At 38.9% G+C, this 21056-nt stretch overlaps 1 protein-coding gene and 1 long non-coding RNA gene across 3 annotated transcripts in view; one reads left to right on the top strand and one right to left on the bottom strand.

Annotated features, from left to right (window-relative positions):
* Nucleotides 1–457: 457 nt before the first annotated feature.
* On the bottom strand, nucleotides 458–20717 carry LOC122229766. Its single transcript, XR_006207129.1, has 3 exons — nucleotides 19504–20717; nucleotides 4564–4841; nucleotides 458–1100 (listed from the first exon to the last, which is right to left on the bottom strand). It is a non-coding gene; the product is annotated as an uncharacterized LOC122229766 (long non-coding RNA).
* Nucleotides 20718–20731: 14 nt separating this feature from the next.
* Nucleotides 20732–21056, top strand: part of PLD1 (phospholipase D1) — a 199345-nt gene continuing 199020 nt past the window's right edge. For both annotated transcript variants that reach the window (XM_042955226.1, XM_042955227.1), the window contains exon 1: nucleotides 20732–20939. The gene's annotated coding sequence lies outside the window, so the exon portion shown is untranslated. The remainder of the gene's footprint in view (nucleotides 20940–21056) is intronic.

The following is a 21056-nucleotide window of genomic DNA, read 5'->3' on the forward strand; positions in this document are numbered from 1 at the left end:
CTCCCCCACTCACACTCTGTCTATCTTTGTCTCAAAATAAACATTAAAAAAAAAAAAAATTTCATAGTTTTTCCTAAATTTTCAACTCACCTTTAAGTTTTAAAGGGAATACAATTCAACTATTAAGTATGAATCTTTGACATCATTACTCAGTTGTTTCAACTTGGATAAATTTGATATAAGCTCAGCATAAACGTTCAAGTTCCACAGGTCACACGTTATAATTATCTGATACTGAGTTTAAAATCGTCTGGATATGTGGAACAGAGCAATGTCTCGTATATTGTTGCTAAACTTTTTTTTTTCAGTTTTGGTTATTTGCCAATAATTATTTGTGTTACCAATAATCAGGCAATGATGCTAATAATAGTCGTAGATTTTTATTTTTATTTTTTTAATTTTTATTTATTTATTTTAAATATAATTTATTGTCAAATTGGTTTCCATACAACACCCAGTGCTCATCCCAACAAGTGCCGTCCTCCATGCCCAACAGTCCTAGATTTTCCTAGCAGAGAGGAAAGTGGAAGAAGGAAGCCAGAGTAGAAGCATCCTAATCCCATTACCAGGCTTAGCATAGCGGGAGAGAAGTAGTTAACACAAAGTTAGCTGCTAGGATCCATAATATAAACTCTTTGGTCTAGTCCTAAAGAGAGAGTTCCTTCCAATTTTTATAGTTCAGGCCTCAGGCTGAAAAAACTAAGGGCTTGGCTGAAGTTTGACTTTCTTATAAAATGTTCTTTTCAGCTTTCTCCCCAGCACAAATCAGCCTTTCTTTTCTGAAGATTCTATTTCCTTTACATCCTTTGAGGATAAAACTATGCTTTGTGGTTTTTAGACCATATTCACTTAGGATATTTAAAAACAGAGTGAATTCTACTGTTTCTTCCAATTCTCTCTTCACAGAGGTTCTCCTTTCCTCGCTCCTTATAGCATCGATGATCGCCTAGAGTGGTATCCATTGCTATTTTTGCACTTCATCTGTTACGCTCCATATGAAAGATGGGCAGCTTTTCAAAAGAGATAGGTCAGACTCCTGATCCACGTTCTTGTAAACTTGGGGTAAGAGGTGTTTATGTGTTAGGAAAATCGTCTATTTCCTATGAAAGAGAGGGACAGAAGAATTTTTGAAAGCGTCCATTTTGTAAATCATGTTTAGTGAGTGGCAGGAAGGAGAGGCACAATGTGGTAGACTCTGAGGAAGTTTCTGCCATCTTTAGTCAGACCCACTTCTGTATGGACCTTATATAGGTAAGTCCTCTGGTGTGTGTGTATGAGATAAGAAACAGTAAGACCTACGGAAATAGACTTATCATTTACTCGCACAGACATGCATACACAAATCACAAAACGCTTACCCTTTGCTTTTTTTTTCTTTTTTTGAGTTTTAAAATTTTATTTATTTTTGGGGGGAGCAGAGAGAGAGGGATAGAGAGAATCCCAAGCAGGCTGTGTTGTTGGCCAGAGCCCGATGTGGGGTTTGAACTCACGAATCACGAAATCAAGACCTGAGCTGAAATCAAGATTTGCATGCTTAACCAACTGAGCCACCCAGGTGTCCTTGTTTTTCTTAATGCTAACTGACCAAAGTATTTTTTTAAAAAATGCCATTGTATGAGTTCTTCTAATGTCATCTACTACTCTCTTCCATCCTTTTTTTTTTTTTTAAATTTTTGTTAATGTTTATTTTTGAGACAGAAAGAGACAAAGCACAAGCTGGGGAGGAGCAGAGAGAGAGGGAGACACAGAATCTGAAGCAGGATCAGAGCCTGATGTGGGGCTCGAACTCATGTGCTGGGAGATCATGACCTGAGCCAAAGTCAGATGCTTAACCTACGGAGCCACCCAGACGCCCCTTCTATCCTTCTTATTCTCTAGACAGGTTACATCTGTACAATTCCAAAAAGGTGAATATAACTCCTGCTTTTGCTTAAAAAAATTGTTTCCAGCCTCGCTTAACAGCCTTTATTTTAAGTTCGTTCCAAGAGTGAGACAAAAATCTCTCTACCAAAAGGAAAATAAAAGCCAAATTCCTATGCTTTTGCCTCATTTCATGTTTTATTATTCTATGTTCCCTAATAATACATTCTGTAAATATTGAAATGGGCACGTGTTCTGTGGACGGGAAGCAAGGCTATGCAGTTAACACAAGTCGTCATCTCCAGACGACGTCCATTTTAGGCCACGTGCAATTTATATATTTTTTTCTCCTCTCTTGATATAGAAAAAAAAGAGAAAAAAAAAACCCGAAAAACATTATAGAACCCAACTATATGCATTTTGAGGTCAATGAGTTTGATGCTCCCAGCGACGTCAGAGCTGGCCCGAACTGAAGCCTGGAGATGTGCTTGCTGAGGTCCACAAATGAGAAAATGTAGTGATGAGGGGAGACCATATTATTGCAAGGTGCTATACTTAAAAGCTTATGAAAGTATAGAAGTATTATTGATGTCTAGAAATGTTTGTGTACAACCAGCTAAGCCCACACACACTGTGAAGAAGTCATTGTATGTGTTTATAATAATAGCAATAAAAAAATCTCCCCAAATCTGCTTACCTTTTCCTTGTTAATTCTGAGTTAGACAGTCATTATAAGAAAGACGTTTCAAAGTGCATTTATACTTTTGTCGAGTGGAAGAAGTATTTACAACATAGGTTTAATTGTGTTTTCAAAAGTATAATAATTCCAGTCAGGCAAAATTTGTGTTCTATTTCCTTAGAGGAGATTTGCAACTTTTTTTGGGTGCACTTTCAACAAAAATTTTTTTAATGTTTATTTGTTTTTGAGAGGCAGAGAGAGACAGAGCATGAGCAGGGAGGGGCAGAGAGAGAGGGAGACACAGAATCCAAAGCAGGCTCCAGGCTCTGAGCTGTCAGCACAGAGCCCCACGCCAGGCTCGAACTCATGGACCATGAGATCATGACCTGAACCGAAGTCGGACACTTAACCAACTGAGCCATGCAGGTGCCCCTGGGGTGCACCTTTAAGGGTGCAAAAATTTTCCTTTTAAATACTGGCTTTAGAGTAACTTTGGAATGAACAACCCATAGGTTCTCCCTAACCTAAAGGAGGTGTTTGTAAACAGAGGACCTACCTCTATAGCACAAGTGAGTTATCTTTTATCAGCATTTTCTCATCATGAATGATAAGGGAATATGCTCTTTGATGTACATCAGTTTTCCCTTCAGATTTTTTTCCAAAATATTTCAAAACACTCTGATTTCCTAGGCCATACCATTTTCCTCTGACCTTACTCCCTCCTGCAGAATTCAGCCAGAGAATGGTCTCCTGTCTCCCTCTGGGAGTCTGCTACTCCTGCCACACAGGATCCCACACTCATTTCCTCCAGCTGCCTCTAGGTGGCCCTGGGCCCTGGGCCTTCACCCAGCAGCTGATGTGATGCTCCGCTGCATGTCCTTGGCAGATAGTGGGAGTATGGTCTAGTACATTATCTTTGGACGAGGACTCTGGCCTTGACTCTCCTTCCTCGGGAGTTGTCTTCCTCAGGGGACTCCTCAGTCTCACACAAATACAGCTGGCCCTGGAACCTCCCTAGGCTTGTCTGAATTTGCAACAGTTTAGGCCGGTCTGGGGGCCCTCTGTTACATAAAGATTGGGCTCTCGCTCCCAGTCATCAACTGTTTTGTGTTTAGTACTGTCTGACTCTATAGAAAGATAGGCAGGAAGGAGAGTGGGAAGAAAGGAAGAAGAAAAGAAGGAAAAGAAGAAAGAAGGGAAAGAAGAAAGAAAGAGAAAGAAAGACAAGAGAAAGAAAAGCAAAAAAGAAAGACAAGAAAGAAAGACAAAACAAAGAAAGACAAAAGAAAGACAAAGAAAAGTAAGGAAGAAAAGAACAGAAAGAAAAGAAAGAAATTTAAAAGGATGAAAGAAAAGGACTAGAAATAAAAATCCTAAGAGGTACACATTTCCTTCCTGTAAAAAAGGTTATTACGTACTTGGTTATAAGTATTCATAGCTAAATACACTGCAGATTTTATAATAAGATGACTAAATTAGAGCACATATCTAAATGCCAACTTAAAGACTTTTGGGAAACGGTCAATCAATACCAGTGAGGTTAACCAGAATCTCCTCTTATAGGAGATGTCATCGTAAAGAACACTTTCTCTACCTAGGACCAAATCCAGATTCATGGTTTTAGCAAATGAGAGTAGAAAACATCTTTTATCCATCAATCTCAAATTCAACTGGGAGCTGGGCTTTAGAAACAAGCTTAGCTTTAACAATTTTTGAAAGTCCTTGTGCAATATTTTGCACAAATACACTCAATGGGGAGGAAGTTACAAGTTCGGGAAATTGCAGAAAGGTATCTGTTCTTTAGCTGATCTAAGTATTGGGTCCAAACAAGTGCGTGGACTCCAAGAATACCAGCAGCCATAGTATTGGCCCACTGGCACTGGAAAATAGCTCCCAAATTCTCTGGGATGAGGGCCATCTCTCCTTTCCCCACTCCCCCACTCAATGCAATTGGGCCAGTAGGGCACAGATATGCAAGTGATGAAGGTTGCCCTCTAATCAGAGAATGGAGGAACAGTCCTCACCTTGTTCCAGGTGTGGCGTCTTCATTAAGGATGCCTAACGTCATGGTAGCTTTGGGCTAGGGAACCGGTGTTTGCAGATCTTCCCGAGCCTGCAGGCAGCTCAAGTTGTTGGTCTTGTACCTACTCTCTCTCCGGTTGCCTCCCATCCCAGGCGTGGAGAGCTGGTTTGCTGAACTGGACACATATTACTGCTTGGTATCTCAGTAATATAACCCACGCTGCTGTTCCTTTGAAGTTATTGTGAATCGTGCTTCTGATATCTTTCCCTCAGTTTCCAGCTGCAAATTTAATAAACACAAATTTGTTTTTTTCATGTAAGTTATTAGATGAAGCTATGTGGGGCCTTGTGGCAATTCGCTAAAGGCATTACTCTAGGTTGAGAGTCACACATTATGATAAACACTTTTTGGAGATTATTTAATCAATTTTGGTTCCACATAATAAAATAATCAGAAATACCATGTATATGTATTCTCCTGATTTATCCACTTAGTAGCTCTATCCAAATATTATATCAGGTTTATTTATGATAACTAATTTCTGGGGAACTCCTGCTGACTCATTGTGATTCTTCGTTATCTGAGAAAAATAATAATATTCATGAGTAGTTTTCTGTTTATAAAAGTAATAAGTGGCTCTTTGTAAACAGGTTTTTAACATAAATGCATTAAAGAGAAAACAAAAGCCACTCAAAATCTCACTACTTAGCACTGTAAACAATTTGGTTAACTGCCTCTCTATCTCCACTCTCATCTCTTGTCCTCTCCCATGAACACATTTTATTCAGTCCCTTCCACCATTCACTCTGTTATCTTCCCTTCCCCCCAGCTCAAAGAATTGGACAATAGTCACCTGGCACTTTGAGGGGATATGGGTACAACAAAACCAGAAAAAAAGGGTAAGAGAATTTTGATCCTTAATGTCAAAAGCTGCAGGACTAGCTGCAAAATAGAAATGTTCACATGCATACTTGCAGATTGAATATATATATATATATATATATATATATATATATATTTTTTTTTTTTTTTTTTTTTTTTTTTGAGAGAGAGAGAGAGAGAGAAAGCATGCATGTGAGTGGGGAGGGGCAGAGAAAGAGGGAGAGAGAATCTTGAGAAAGTTCCATGCCCAGCATGGGGCCCAACACGAGGCTGGACCTCATGACAGTGAGATCATGACCCGAGCCAAAATCAGGAGTCGGACACTTACCCGACTGAGCTACCCAGGCTCTCCTAAGAGTGAGTATTAGTGAACAGGTCAGAGGAATTCAAGGAAGGCTGAGGTGTAGACTTGGAGATATCACAGTCATGAAAGCCCTAGATCAAGAGAACACAGCCTCAGCCTGGCATCTGCACAAGGGAGCCATATGGGTGTCAAGTCAGTGCCCAGGTGTTCCTGCTGATGTCCAGTGGAAACCACCAGTCGTAGTGACCAGCCAACTGTCTTGACACAGTGCCCTCTTCAATGGCTCCAAATAATATCGGAGGAACAGATAACTTGATTAGCTTAAAGCCCTACCTGTATTAAATGACACCCAAGTAAAACCATTGTCATCTGCCCTCCAACATGTATGTCTAATCTGACATATGAACCAGAAGCCCAGCTTAAGATGGCTGTTGCCAGAACATCCCCCACTCTGAAGATAGTCTTTCTTCTTTCACCCATCAGAAGAAACTTCCATGCCACTCTCTCCCTGCTTTTTCCTCATTCTTCTTCCCTAGCATTTCCATTCATCAGCTGGTGAAGGTCAGTCTCTTTATCTGCACCTAAGCCCTGTCTACCTCTCCGGGTAGCATAAGGCTGTCCCTCTCTACCCTTGCACTGTACCTATTTTCTGGTCTCCGTTGTAACACTAATCTCTACTGCAGTACAGTAACTTTTTTTTTTAAGTTTATTTATTTATTTTGAGAGAGAGGCAGAAAGTGTAAGCAGGGAAGGGACAGAGAGAGAGACAGGGAGAGAGAGAATCCCAAGCCTGCTCTGGGCTGTCAGCACGGAGCCCGACACAGGGCTGGATCTCAAGAACTGTGAGATCATGACCTGAGCCGAAACCAAGAGTCAGACGTTTAACTGCCTGAGCCACCCAGGTGCCCCAACACTGTATCTTTTCATGATCTAATCTGGGCCCTCCACTAGAATGTAAGCTATAGGTTAGGGATTCTATTTTCTTATTGTCTCTCCAAACTATGCTTGGTGTTTAGCATAGGTTAGGTGTTCAACAAATTATGGCTGAACAATTAGTTCATTTTATCTAGAGTCACATTTTTTTGTTGTTGTTGAACACTGGAAACCAGTTTTCGTTTTTCAGTCTCCTGGTGATTCTCATATTCTTCCTGACTCTTCATTACCAAGCACAGACTCTGCAATTGCAACTACAATGTTTTTAGTGGCTGGAATGTCAAACACCTAGGTTTAGAAACTGGAAATTAGATGAGCTAAGAGTTCTCTAGGAAGAGAAATATTCTTTAAGAAATAGTCTTTTAAAATTTTTTTTTAATGTTTATTTTTGAAAGAGAGAGAGAGAGAGACAGAGTGCAAGCTAGGGAGGGGCAGAGAGAGAGGGAGACAGAATCTGAAGCAAGCTCCAGGCTCTGAGCTGTCAGCACAGGGCCTGATGCAGGTCTCCAACCCACAAACTGTGAGATCATGTGAGCTGAAGTTGGACACTTAACTGACTGAGCCATCCAGACGCCCTGGAAATAGTCTTTTAAATTTGAACTTAGTATTTATCATGAGTCCCCTTATTCAGGGCTTGACACTTAAAAAAATATTAGTATTTATTTTTGAGAGAGAGAGAGAGTAGAGGAGAGGCAGAGAGAGAGGGAGACACAGAATCTGAAGCAGGCTCCAGGCTCTGAGCTGTCAGGACAGAGCCCAATGGGGGGCTCAAACACAGAGACTGTGAGATCATGACCTGAGCCAAAGTTGAACGATTAACCTACTAAGCCACCCAGGCACCCCAGGGCTTGATACTTTCTAATAAAATTCTTACTTTTTTGAATTTTGGGTCCCTCTTTCCATCTATTCTATCTATACTTTGGAGGGCCAAGAAACTTCAAGAACATTCCTTGAATAGTCTCTTGCTATGTAATCACGTCAAAAATTTCTTTAGATGTTTTTTGAAATCTGCTTTTCTAATGTTTAGAGTTTGTGTGTGAGCATACTCAGGGTTCCCAATTTTTGGCGTGTTGTAAATGCTAAGAAAAAAAATAGACACTTTCTGATCTTAAATCGACAACCCAACTTTACAACTTAGGGAACTAGAAAAAGAAGAACAAACTAAACCCGAAGCTAGCAGAAGGAAGGAAATACTAAATTTTAGAGCAGAGATAAGTGAAATACAGACTGAAAAAAAAAAGGAGAAACTCAATGAAAACAAGTTTGGTTCTTTGAAAAGATCAACAAAATTGACAGCCTTTAGCTAGATGGACTAAGGGGAAAAAAAGCAAAATCACAATTACTAATATCAGAGATGAAAGTGGGGACATTACAATTGATTCTGCATTACTAGAATTATAAGAGAGTACTATGAACAATGTACATCAAAAATTGGATAACCTAGATAAAGTGAACAAATTACTAGAAACACAAAACCTACCCAAATGCAAAATGTGATATAATACATATTACATATGGTGGAATACTAGTCAGTCTTAAAAAGGAAGGAAGTTCTTGCTACAATATGCATGAAACTTTAGGACATTACCTTACGTAAAATAAGCCAGACCCCAAAAGCCAGTGCTCTACTAATTTTGGGTTTTGTTCTTTTTCTAATTAATTTGGGTGCAAGAGTAGATTATTTGAGATTTTTCCTGTTTCTTGAAGTAGGCCAGGATCCCTGTAAACTTCCCTCTTAGAACTGCTTTTTTTGTGTGTCCCAAAGACTTTGGAATTTTGTGTTTCCATTTTAATTTGTCTCAAGGTATTTTTAAAATTTTATCTTTGATTTCTTCATTGGTCCATTGGTTGTTTAGTAGCATGTTGTTTAGACTCTATGTGTTTATTTTTCTCCAGTTTTTTTTCTTTTAATTGATTTCTAGTTTCATACCATTGTGGTTGGAAAAGATACTTAATATAATTTCACTCTTCTTATATTTATTGAGACTCTTTTGTAGCCTAACATGTTCTGGAGAACATTCCAGGTGTACTTGAAAAGAATGTATATTCTGCTGTTTTGGGATGGAATGTTCTTTATATACCTGTTAAGTTCATCTGATCTAATGTATTGTTCAAAGCTACTGTTTCCTTATTAATTTTCCATCTGGATGATCTCTCCATTGATGTAAGTGGAGTGTTAAAGTCCCCTACTATTATTATATTACTGTCAGCTTCTCCTTTTATGTCTATTAATAATTGCTTTATGTATTTAGATTTTCCTAATGTTGGGTGCATAGATATTTATAATCGTTATATCCTCTTGCTGGATTGATCCCTTTATCATTATGCAATGCCCTTCTTTGTCTCTTGCTAGTTTGTTTGATTTTATTTTAAAACAAAACTTAAAATTTTTTTAGATGTCACCATGAGCCTAACATGGGGCTCAAACCTACAAAATGCAAGATCATGACCTGAGCTGAAATCAAGAGTCGGTTGCTTAACCAACTGAGCCACCTGGGCATTCCTGCTAGTTTGTTTTGAGGTTTATTTTGTCTGATATAAATATTGCTACCCCAGCTTCTTTGTTAGTTTGTTTCTATTGTGTGAAATCTTTTTCCATCTGTTCACTTTCAGTCTGTGTGTGTCTTTAGGTATGAAGATAGTCTCTTGTAGGCAGCATACAGATGGGTCTTGTTTTTCTATCCGTTCAGTCACCTTCTATCTTTCATATAGAGCCTATGATGGGGAGCATTTAGTCCATTTACATCTGAAGTAATTATTGATATGTATGCGCTTGTTACCATTTTGTTAATTGTTCCCGGTTATTTTTGTACTTTTTCCCCACTTCTCTTGCTTTCTTCACTTGTGATTTGATGACTTTCTTTGATGATATTCCCTGATTCCTTTCTATTTTTTGTTTATCTACTAATAGGTTTTTAGTTTGTGGTTACCATGAGGTTCATATATAACACCCTATAGATAGCAGTCTATTTTAGGTTTTAAGTCACTTAAGTTCAAACAGATTTTAAAAGCACTACATTTTTACTCCCTCACTGCAATTTATGAACTTGATGTCATATTTTACATCTTTTTATTTTATGTATTCCTTAACTAATTTTATAGAGATATAGCTATTTTACCACTTTTGTCCTTTAACTTTCATATAAGCTTTGGTTGTAAGTGATGAACTACTAACTTAATTACATGTTTGCTTTTACCAATGAAATTTTTTCTTTCATAAGTTTCTTATTTCTACTTATGGCTTTTTCTTTTCCACTTAAAGAAGTCTCCTTAATATTTTGTGTAAGGCTGGTTTAGTGGTGATAAATTCCTCTAACTTTTCTGTGTCTGGGAAACTCTCTCTCCTCCAATTCTGAATAATAACATTGCCAGGAAGAGTATTCTTGGTGGTAAGTTTTTTCCTTTCAGCCCTTTGAATATGTCATACCTCTCCCTTCTAGCCTGCAGAGTTTCTGCTGAAAAATTAGCTGACAGCCTTATGGGTGTTCCCTTGTACATAACTAGTTGCTTCATTTTTTTTAACTTCTTTGAACAGATTTCAAGTTATTCATTGTTGTCTTCAATATTTTATGTGCAACATTTTGGTGATACATATGTAATTTGTGTAAAATTTAAAATTTACATTGCTTACTATCCATATGCTGTATTTGGTGTATGGCTAGCTGAATTATATAAAAACAAAACTCTAAGAAAAAACAGAAATTAGTATATTTCTCATTTTTAACTATGGAATCTAAGTTGCATTTTAACATTTATTGCAAAAATTAATCTCTGTTAAGTGCTAGCCTAACAGACTTCTTAAAGTTTTGTAAACAAAATTATGAGAAGAGATTTCTTGGTGTGTATATATTCTATATTAATCAACCTATTTTCATAAGGTTGAAGCCTATAGAAATTACTTTATAGTGATTAACTGAAAAAATAGGATTAATATAAGGAATACTCTGCTTATAATTTATTTATTACCTATAAATCAGAATTTCTGAGAGCAAACATTAAACTATACAACCCAAGAAAAATAACTGGACTTACAATTTTCTGAAGAGTAGGAAGAAAATATTATTTATTTATTTATTTATAAATAAAGTTGTTTTTAAAAAAATTTAAATGTTTTATTATTTATTTTTGAGAGAGAGAGAGAGAGAGAGAGAGAGAGCCAGCCGGGGAGGGGCAGAGAGAGAGAGGGAGACACAGAATCTGAAGCAGGCTGCAGGCTCTGATCTGTCATCACAGAGCCCGATATGGGGCTGGAACTCACGAATCATGAGATCATGACCTGAGCTGAAGTTGGACACTTTATCGACTGAGCCACCCAGGCGCCCAAGAAGAAAACTGTTCTAATAAAATATTTTGGTAAATGCAGGTATCCTCCCTCCAGTTTCTATTGAAGTAAAAATAATTACAATAATGTGAAGAAAACAATATGGCAACCAAGCATCAGCAAATAATTATGGAAGATGCATAAATCAAGTTGTGGGAGAATGTAAGGAACAAGTGTTACAGCAAATTACACAGTGTTGGAGGCTTGCTATACAGTTGGAGGAAAGAATGAATGTTTTTATAATGTCTGGGTTTCTGTTGGATTCTGTTTTAATTAAATGCAAACAGTAATGTTTGAGTTTCACTTAAGCAGTGGTAATCAGCAGAAGTCATACTGCCTGTCTCACCAGAATATTTTGGAAATGGGGCAGGTACATTTTTGATCAACAATGATTAGGGGCCATTTACTGGCATGTGATGGGTACAGGCCAGGGATGCTAGAGGTCTGCTGTGTGTGCAATGATTTTGTACAATGAAGAGTCGTTCTTTGTCCCACACAACTTCCAAAGGTTTTATTGGACATTCATGTAGGTGAAAAATCTGCTAATTATTTGAGCCTAGAACCTAAACTCTGTTTAAAAAAAAAACAAAACTTTTTTTAAAACATTTTTATTTGTTTTTGAGAGACAGAGAGAGACAGAGCACAAGTGGGAGAAGGGCAGAGAGAGAGGGAGACACAGAATCTGAAGCAGGCTCCAGGTTCTGAGCTGTCAGCACAGAGCCTGATGCGGGGGCTCGAATCCACCAACTGTGAGGTCATGACCTGAGCCGAAGTCAGACACTTAACTTACTGAGTCACCCAGGTGCCCCTAACCTAAACTCTGTTTTATGTATACATTCAAAATATTGCTTTCACACTTTTCATATACACTGCATTTTTTGGAGAATGTAACCAGTGTCCAAACTGAGGAAAAATTGTTTGGAACTTTGCTAAGAGTTGTTTACCAACAACTCTGGTTCATTCAACAGTCATGAACTGATTGTTTATAACTCACTTGGCAGCAAAATCTGACCTGAATTTATTTGAGGCTATTTGGAAAATTATGTTACCCATGGCAACACCTTTATCAGTCAACAGTTGTAACTGTCACACTTAAATGTCACTATAAAGAAATTGTGTTAACCCTTCCTATTCAAAGTGTCCAGCTTTAAGGGGACCAGTAGCACTATAATCACTTAGGAACTTACTAGAAATGCCCGGTCCTAGACCTCTGAAATCAGAATCCACATTTTAACAAGAGCCGCAGGTGACGTGTATACACATCAAAATTTGAGAAGCAATTTTGTAGCAGTATTTGGATGGAAATTTGTCTTAAACAAAAATGTATTCACCAAAGGCAATACCAGCCCCTGATCTTTTTTTTTTTTTTTTTAATTTTTTTTAACGTTTATTTATTTTTGAGACAGAGAGAGACAGAGCATGAACGGGGGAGGGTCAGAGAGAGGGGGACACAGAATCTGAAACAGGCTCCAGGCTCTGAGCTGACAGCACAGAGCCCGACACGGGGCTCGAACCCACGGACCTTGAGATCGTGACCTGAGCTGAAGTCGGCCGATTAACCGACTGAGCCACCCAGGTGCCCCCAGCCCCTGATCTTTTTATTTATGTCTTCTAGTGTGGTTTGTCTGAGAATTTTACATATTGAGAGATAGTCTATTTTATTATAATTTACTTTCTCTTACTTCTCCCTTATTGTCAATACATTATACGTAGTTTTTGAAACTACAAATTAATTCCATTTTAAGATAATAGAGGGGATACTGTCATAATAAAAAGGGCGTGTTGCTCTGATAGGGCTGGGAGCTACTGAATAATGGAAAGATGTACTGATGGAGAAAAATATATTCCCAACATATATGAATTCCATAACAAAAACAGTGTTTTATGGAAAAACTGTGTCAAAATAACCACTGGTGGAAGAGCTGCTTTGTCTAGAATAAAATTTGGATTCTGGGATAAAGATACAGAGATAGCTTCAAAAATAAATGTATTCGCGGCATCATTCAGAGGCAAGAAGCTCTTGCTGTAAAGAAACTGAAGCTAAAGTGTACAAATTGCTACAAGATGTTGCTGATAGAGATAATAGTATAAAAGCCAGATCTTTAAACTATTGTAAACCGTTTACTGTTCTTAGTAGAGATGATGAGTGATGGTGAAAACATTTTGTATCATGGACAAGGTCTCCAATTTTATCTATCATAGCTGACTACCTTTCAGAATTGTCCAATTTAAAGGAACTACATGTTCTTTTTTTTTTTTTTTTTTAACGTTTATTTATTTTTGAGACAGAGAGAGATAGAGCATGAACGGGGGAGGGCCAGAGAGAGAGGGAGACACAGAATCCGAAACAGGCTAGGCTCTGAGCTGTCAGCACAGAGCCCGACGCGGGGCTCGAACCCACGAACTGCGAGATCGTGACCTGAGCTGAAGTCGGATGCTTAGCCAACTGAGCCACCCAGGCGCCCCTACATGTTCTTATTTTTAAAAACACTAGTGTCCACATTCTGTCTTTTCTGTGATAACAAGTGCCTAGCAATTCCAGGATCATACAGCAGAATTTTAAAATACACTGTGCCTTCAAAATAAAAGTGCCACTTTAATAGCAAGTGGGAGTTCCTACTTTTGAAGAAAACTTGGTGGTGTGATCATGATAGAAGACTTTGCAAAATGCCTCCTTCCTGATTGATTTCAGAAAACTTGTCACCTATACAAATGGTCACATCTGCCCACTTTTAAAAACTTGGAAGTAGACTTTACTAATTTATGTTAAAAACCTTCCCCCAAATGACTATCAAATGGTGTCTTAGCTCACTTGTTAAATACACTTGCTAAAACTATAAAAATGCAACATCTCTGATTAGTTGGCAAAAACAAACAAAAACTGTCCCCTAAGATATTGAATGAATTGGTAGACTAGGAAAAGGCTATTGACTGCAAAGTCTATTCATTTCTGTTTTAATTCAGGTCCCTGATGCCTTACCCACAATTCTAAAACTCAAAAAACTTTGAACACCCAAAGTTTTGTTCGTAACTCATTTGACAGCAAAACTCATTCTGCATTGACGTAAGGCTTTTTACAGTCTTTATTTTTCCATGCAGTAGCTTACTCACATCTTTTGCTGCAGAAATACAAGGTGTTCAGTATGGGGTGCAATCCCAGGCCTTGCTGGGGGTGCAACATAATATGTGCTCTATGAATTTTCTAAAAATTTATAAAATTCTGAGTATCTTAATTTTTTCTGTTCCTAAGGGTTTTGGAGCTTGTGGGCCTGTGCAGATTCCCAGAAGTGAATATGAGATGAGTAAAGGACTGGAAAGTAATTCTGACGATATGCAGGGGTCTTTTGCATTGTATTTTAAAGGCAAGGATCTATAACCCTGAAATTTGTTCCCTGAATTTTTATTGTTATAAGGATAGTGACGTTATATCTCTGGGCAGAGGGCCTGTAAGCCTAAGTTAGCATGTAAGCCAAATAATTTGCCCTAATAAAGAAATCCTCCATTCATCCATCCATTCCACTTTGTTCTTACAGGAAAGTTCTGATTCTGGGGGACATCTCAGCTCAGCTGAAGCTGTGAGCTAAGAGATTTTTGAGATCTGTTTTTGCCAATCTGAGGTGTGAGGGTAGTGGGTGTCTTGACAGGCGTCATAAAACTAGCCTAAGACATTAGTTCTAAAGTGCACTTTAAAAAAATTAAAAAAAAATTTTTTTAATGTTTATTTATTTTTGAGGGAGAGAGAGACAGAGTGCGAGCCAGGGAGGGGCAGAGAGAGAGGGAGACACAGAATCTGAAGCAGGCTCCAGGCTCTGAGCTGTCAGCACAGGGCCTGATGCGGGGCTCGAACTCACAAACCGTGAGATCATGACCTGAGCTGAAGTCGGACGCTTAACCAACTGAGCCACCCAGGCACCCTGAAAGTGCACTTTTGATTCAACAGATTGTATAAATGTGAGAACCTATACCAGCAACAGTTTAGAGTGAATGCCCCTAGGATTGCATTTCTACTGGAAAATGAAAAATGATGCAGGGAGATGAAAATGTTTCCAAACTCCTTAGCTGTTAGCAAATGTTTGCCAAGAAAACACTTCCCTAATTCTCTGGAGGTTCTAAACGATTAGAAGGCACATGGGCAGGGGACCAAGTGGCTCTCACCCTGGGAAGTTTTGCCTTTCTTGCTATCACTAAAGAAACCTTTTGTAATAAGTCCTTCTATTTCTATTCTAAGTAAAAACATTTGCTGGTATAGCAAACATACCTTTTAAATCTAAACAGAACTAGGAAAAAATAAAGCCAAACCCATATTTACAGAAATATTTTTCTTAAAAAATGCAAAGAAGGCCAATTATAATGGAATAGAATGGTGTCTGAAACTAGATGATTTTGAGACTGAAGGTGTCCTATCTGATTTCAACCAGCACTGCAGTTAGGAACTAAAATGCTGAATTGGTTGTACGTTTATTTGGGTGAAGGCCGAGTCGAAAACTTGATGGGAGAGAAATCTGTCTGTAATTTTGAAATGGGAGCATGTATGGTACAGCAACTGGTCTAAGGGCGGTAGAACTGAGTCTTACAGGCAAAATTGCAAGAGCTCAAATTTACATTTCACAAACACATAGAACGTTCATCTAGCTGAAGATAAAATGCAACAGTGATATAACGAATTGGCTCCACTGATGCCTTTACTAATTCATCTCCCCGTGAACTGATACCCCTGCCAAATAAGGCTCATCCTGAATACTGGTTTTCCTGACTATTGGCTTCTTTGCTATCTGTACCAAGATGCAGAATCTGACCACTTCCAACACCTCCATGCCTCTCACTCAAGTATACCCTTGCTTGGACGGTTACTTTGTCTTCAAGCTTCTACCCTCCCCCCCATGCAGTCTATTCTCCATATAGTCGTCAGTATGGTCCTTCTGAAACAAGTTAGATTATGTCGTTCTTTGACTTGAAGCTTTCCACATCAATTAACACTAAATTCAAATTTCTTCCTTTTAGAAACTTGTTCCCTGTCGCCCGATTCCAGTTTTATTACTTTTCTCCTTGTTCACACCACTCTATTCACCTTCGCCTCCTTACCCTTTCATGAAAACACCAAACACATTTCTAGCTCACCGTCTCTGTACCTCCTAGTCCCTCTGCCTAGATGCTCTTTGCCCAGACATCTGACAGGCTTTCTCCTTTTGTTCTGCTCCAAGGTTATCTTATCAGAGAGGCCTTCACTGCCAATTTCCCCAACCCCACCCTGGCAGCTTTTTCCTTTACCCTGGTTTATGTTTTTTCATCGTACCCATCATCTCCTCTATATTGCATTCAGGTCTGTTTTCCTACAGAAAAGCAGAGGCTTCTTCTGTTCATGCAATATCCTTAGCTACTATAACGGTACCTGCAGCATAGTGGTTTTTCAGGATGTATGAATGGATAGATATTTAAATTTGATGTTGAGTGTGAAAGTCAAAAATACAGGAGTATGTTTGGATAAAATAGCTTTGAAAAAAAATTTTTTTTTTAATTATACGTTCCTAGAGCCATTACTTTTTTGAGATCATTTTTTACTGTGCAATTTATGGATTTTTTTTTGGAAACCAAGTACAGATGCTTTTATAGTTATTTACTTTTAAATGTTTATTTATTTTAAGAGAGGGCGAGAGAGAGAGCGAGCTGGGGAAGGTCAGAAGGAGAGGGAGAGGGCAAGAGAGAATCTCAAGCAGGCTCTGAGATGTCAGCACAGAGCCCGAGGGGAGGCTCAATTCCATGCACAGTGAGATCATGACTTGAGCCAAAATTATGAGCGGGGTGCTTAATCCACTGAACCACTCAGGTGCTCCCAAAGTTATTTTAGCACAATTGTAGCAATCAATTGACATACACTTGTTCTAAACAAATATTCACTCTTCCAAATTATTTCATATGTTTTCTTATTTAATAATCATCCTATCTCGTATGTATGTACAAATCCATGAAAATGAGTATCATTTCAAACAACAAGTAAACACTGAAAATACAGAGATATTTTAAACAAGTTATTAGACTTACTGAATGACTGTTGGATCAGAAAACCCTTCAAAGGGACTGGCTAAGGGTAACTGAGAAGATTCATCCCTGGTTGGGGCTGTAGGCGTCAAATGTGGCCCCTTTTTAAAGAGTCATGTACTAGATAGCTTACAAGCTGAACGTTATTGGGAGAAATTATAAAACATGAATGGTCCACAGAAAGCTAAAATGAAGATATAGAGACACAAAGCTTTAATATACTTTGGCAATATGCACTCTGTTCCTCATTCTCTCTTGAGATTTTTGGCCATAGACATGGTCATGTATTTTTTAATTAAATTAAATTAATTAATTAGGTCATGTGTTTTTAAAAACTTTAAGTCTTGATAAGTACACTGTTCTCTCATCTTTCTGTCACTGTTATGGTGCCTGACTTGATTTATGTCAGCAGGTGATCAATGATAAAATATCTTCCTCCGTACTCTGTTTTCAGAGTAGCTGTGTGCTGTGGTTAATTAGCATTAAGAATCAAACGTTTACAAATTAACAAACAAAGTAAATGGTTGCTAACCAGGGGACGGAAGGTGGACCGAAAGACACAGAAGTCCTGCAGGTTATGTCAGTGAGGATTACTGGGGGCAAACAATGGATGCAGACCCTTGGCTGTCTGAAAGAAAAGAGTACCGGGGCTTCATAGACTTAAGGCAAGGCTGGGAGCAGCAGATACTGAGGAAGTGCAGAAGGTTAAAAGCAAAAAAAAATCAGGAAGTAGGAAACTGTCTCTCACTGGGTCACCGGGGTCAGGGCCAAGTTGATGCTGGGGCTACAACTGCCTTTGCTCAGTGGGTCCCATCTCAAACATCACCTGCTTCCTTGTATGGTCCACCTGGCCTTTGAGGTAAATAAAGTGGTGGTGGGAATAGGGAGGAAGGATCTGCCCTTTGCTTTGGAGACTGCGGCACAAAATTGCTCTCTTGCTGAGACTATACACCTTTGGGGAGGGCTAATTCTCTATAAGAAAATGGAACTATCAGAAAAGATGATAGATGCTGGGCATCTTAAAATGACCTAGATGATTTGGACAGCAGTATACATATAAAAACACCATGAGGGAAAATCTAGGGGAACACAACTGTATGCAAATTTTAAAGAACAATCTGTAAATAATATGTGTATTAGCATTCATTATATTTTATAGTGTATTCTATAAGTAATATGTATATGTATATACATATAACATGTTTCTATTAAAAGCATTAATGAAAACTAACAAAAGAAATAATATGATAAGAAACAGGAAATGGACATGAATATATCATTGTCAGTAAATAGCACAAATAATAAACACAAAAAAATAGTGTTCATCATTATTGATTGTTGAATGAGTCCTGGTTAACACAAGATGTGATTTTGATCCATCACATTTTCAAATATAAGCAACTAATACTTAATAGTGGAAGGTGTTTTTACAGCATCTCACAGATCTTTGAAAATGTTTATAGATGTTGATTCAGTAGTTCCACTCTTAGGACTCTATCTCAAGAATTTAGGGATTTCGACAAAGATTGGTATTTACAATGTTCATTCCAGAATGTTTGTAAACTGTCCCAAAGCCTGGGAACATCCTAAAAGCCATCAGTAGGTGAAGAGATTTTAAAAAAATTATTGGAATATTCTTCCACCATTAAAAATCATATTTACAAAATTAGTGACAGTAAAAAATACTCAGTGAGACAAGGAGGATTCTGAATTGTACAGCATGATGATAATTTTGTAATGAACATTTGTTTAGGTATATAAAATGAACAAAAAAGAAATGCAGCAAACAATAACAGAAAAGAAATGTACCAACACACAATGGGTGTGTTAGGGGGGTTATAGATAATTTCAATAAAAAAAATTTGTTTTCTGTTATCTCCAAAACTTTGTATTTTTGTAAAATATACATGTGGAAATTATTAAAAATAGGCATATATCACTTTTATACTGAGAAGAAAAGATGAAAATTAGAGAGAATTTAGAATATCATTTGATAAAAATGTCAAATGTGTATCCAGATGGATATATAATAGGATCTTGTAGTCACTTTTTTCTTGACAACTCTGAAGACAGGCAAGATTTGGAAAAATAATAGCAACAACCAACAATCAGCAAACCTCTTGGGAAAACAGAAATAATTACATACAGAATCACAGTACACCTAAAACTTCTCTTTGGCAGTTCACAGCGTATGTTTGTCTATCAACAACATATGGCCTTTTACTATTTGATTCCTCCAGCACAGAGAAGCAGAAATTCAATTATTGTGAGGGCACTTAAATAATTTTATTTCTCATTATAGTTAATAGGAAGACCTATTGTTGTAGGTCAGTGCCAAATGTTTTAATGATGACACTTAGGAATTTGGGATGCAATTTTATAGCCTGCTGCTTCTCAATCAAAAGCATTACAATTTCTAAAGACAAGCTTGTAAGAGTGCAGTTAATTGTGTGTACAACACTTACCAAATCATCTGTGACTAATAAAACTTGAGAAAGAAGAGGAGGAAAGGATATTCAGTCTTTCAGTAACATGCTTGTCTTACACTTGCCAAACTCTTCTTAGGCAATACTCTGTTTGCTCAGAGAGCCATGTGTTTAATTGTAAAAAGCTGTCAGTATCCTAGGATTTAAAAGACATCAATCATTTCTGTCAACAAGGAAAGAGTGACGGCTTCGTGACTCTTCTATCATTAGGAAAAGATGTGCTCAAGAGAAAAAAATGTGGTCTAGGGAGGGATGAGCAACTATAGGTTACAGGGAAAAAGAGTTCCAGACTGCAATTTCACCCCCCGCCCCCTTCCCCTGGACTGGAATACGACATTTTTCATTTCATGTAATTCCATGTTTGCAGTAAGAAATTATGTAACTCATCCAGTCTCAGCTTTGCAATATCCACTAAGTGCTTTAAAGTAGCCATCCTTATTAACAGTTTGGTGTATGCTGGGCCGATTGCTTCCCTCCGTCTTGGCAGAATCCAATATTGTGTAATGAGGTTGGAGCTGGCCTATATTCAAAACTACATTCCAAAAGGCCTGTTGGTCAAGCCACAAGATAACTGGTTCTCTTTCTCTTAAGATTTTTATTCTAGGTGGACTAAAAACATAAAAATTGCCCTATTTGCACAGTTCCATGGGTAGATTGGGAATTTTCCATTTTATTCCCAACTTACTATCTTATGCTAAGATTTCTGAATTATACGCAGCTTCAGTTTTAGAGACATCAAGACACAAATTCCAGAATTCTGTGTTCTAAGTTGGGTGGCATCAGGCTGGATACTTCACTTTCCTGAGGCTCGGTTTCCTTACCTATCATTAGCAATAACACCAGTCTTGGAAGTTGGAAGAAGGCTTTATAGGTGATGTCAACAAGGCTCCTACTTCTTAACTATGTCACCTCAAGCAAATTATTTCCTCTTTCCAACCCGCGTTTCCCTACCTGCAAAAGGGCCACTCGTGGCTACCGGCTCCAGTAGGCGAGGGTATGTTAACACAGGCAAAGCTCCTGGAACGGGTGCCTGGGCACTTGGTGGCCTAAGAGCACCTGAGAATAACAGCAATAATGCTAGTGAACATTCCATAGGTTGATGAGGTTGAGTCACGAGACTCTGGGAGAAGAGAGAAGAAACGGGGAGGAGGACAGAGGCCCGGCCTCTGGAGCCCTTCGGCCCAGCCGTGGCGGCCAGCCTGAGCGGCAACGCACCCGGACCCGGCACCGCCTCGCCCCACCCCTGCCAAGCCAGGGCGAATCCGGGCGGCGAGTTCCGGGCGGCGGCGCAGCGCGGTGCCCCCTCAGGCCCTTCCTCCTCCCCTCCTCCCGCGCCTCCAGCTGTGCCAGCTGCGCCCGAGGCCCGAGAATCCGCCGTCACCGCGCAGGTGCCCGCGGCCGCCCTCGCCCTACAGGTAGGAGCCGCGCCGCGGCCGGGCGCGCCAGGCTCCCGCGGGCGTCTGGTTTCCGCTACTCTCGCGCTCCGTCCCTCCTCCCGTCGGCCCCGGGCAGCTGGCCGCTCCCCGCCCAAC

Source organism: Panthera leo, chromosome C2 (assembly GCF_018350215.1).
Source record: "Panthera leo isolate Ple1 chromosome C2, P.leo_Ple1_pat1.1, whole genome shotgun sequence".
Lineage (NCBI taxonomy): Eukaryota > Metazoa > Chordata > Mammalia > Carnivora > Felidae > Panthera > Panthera leo.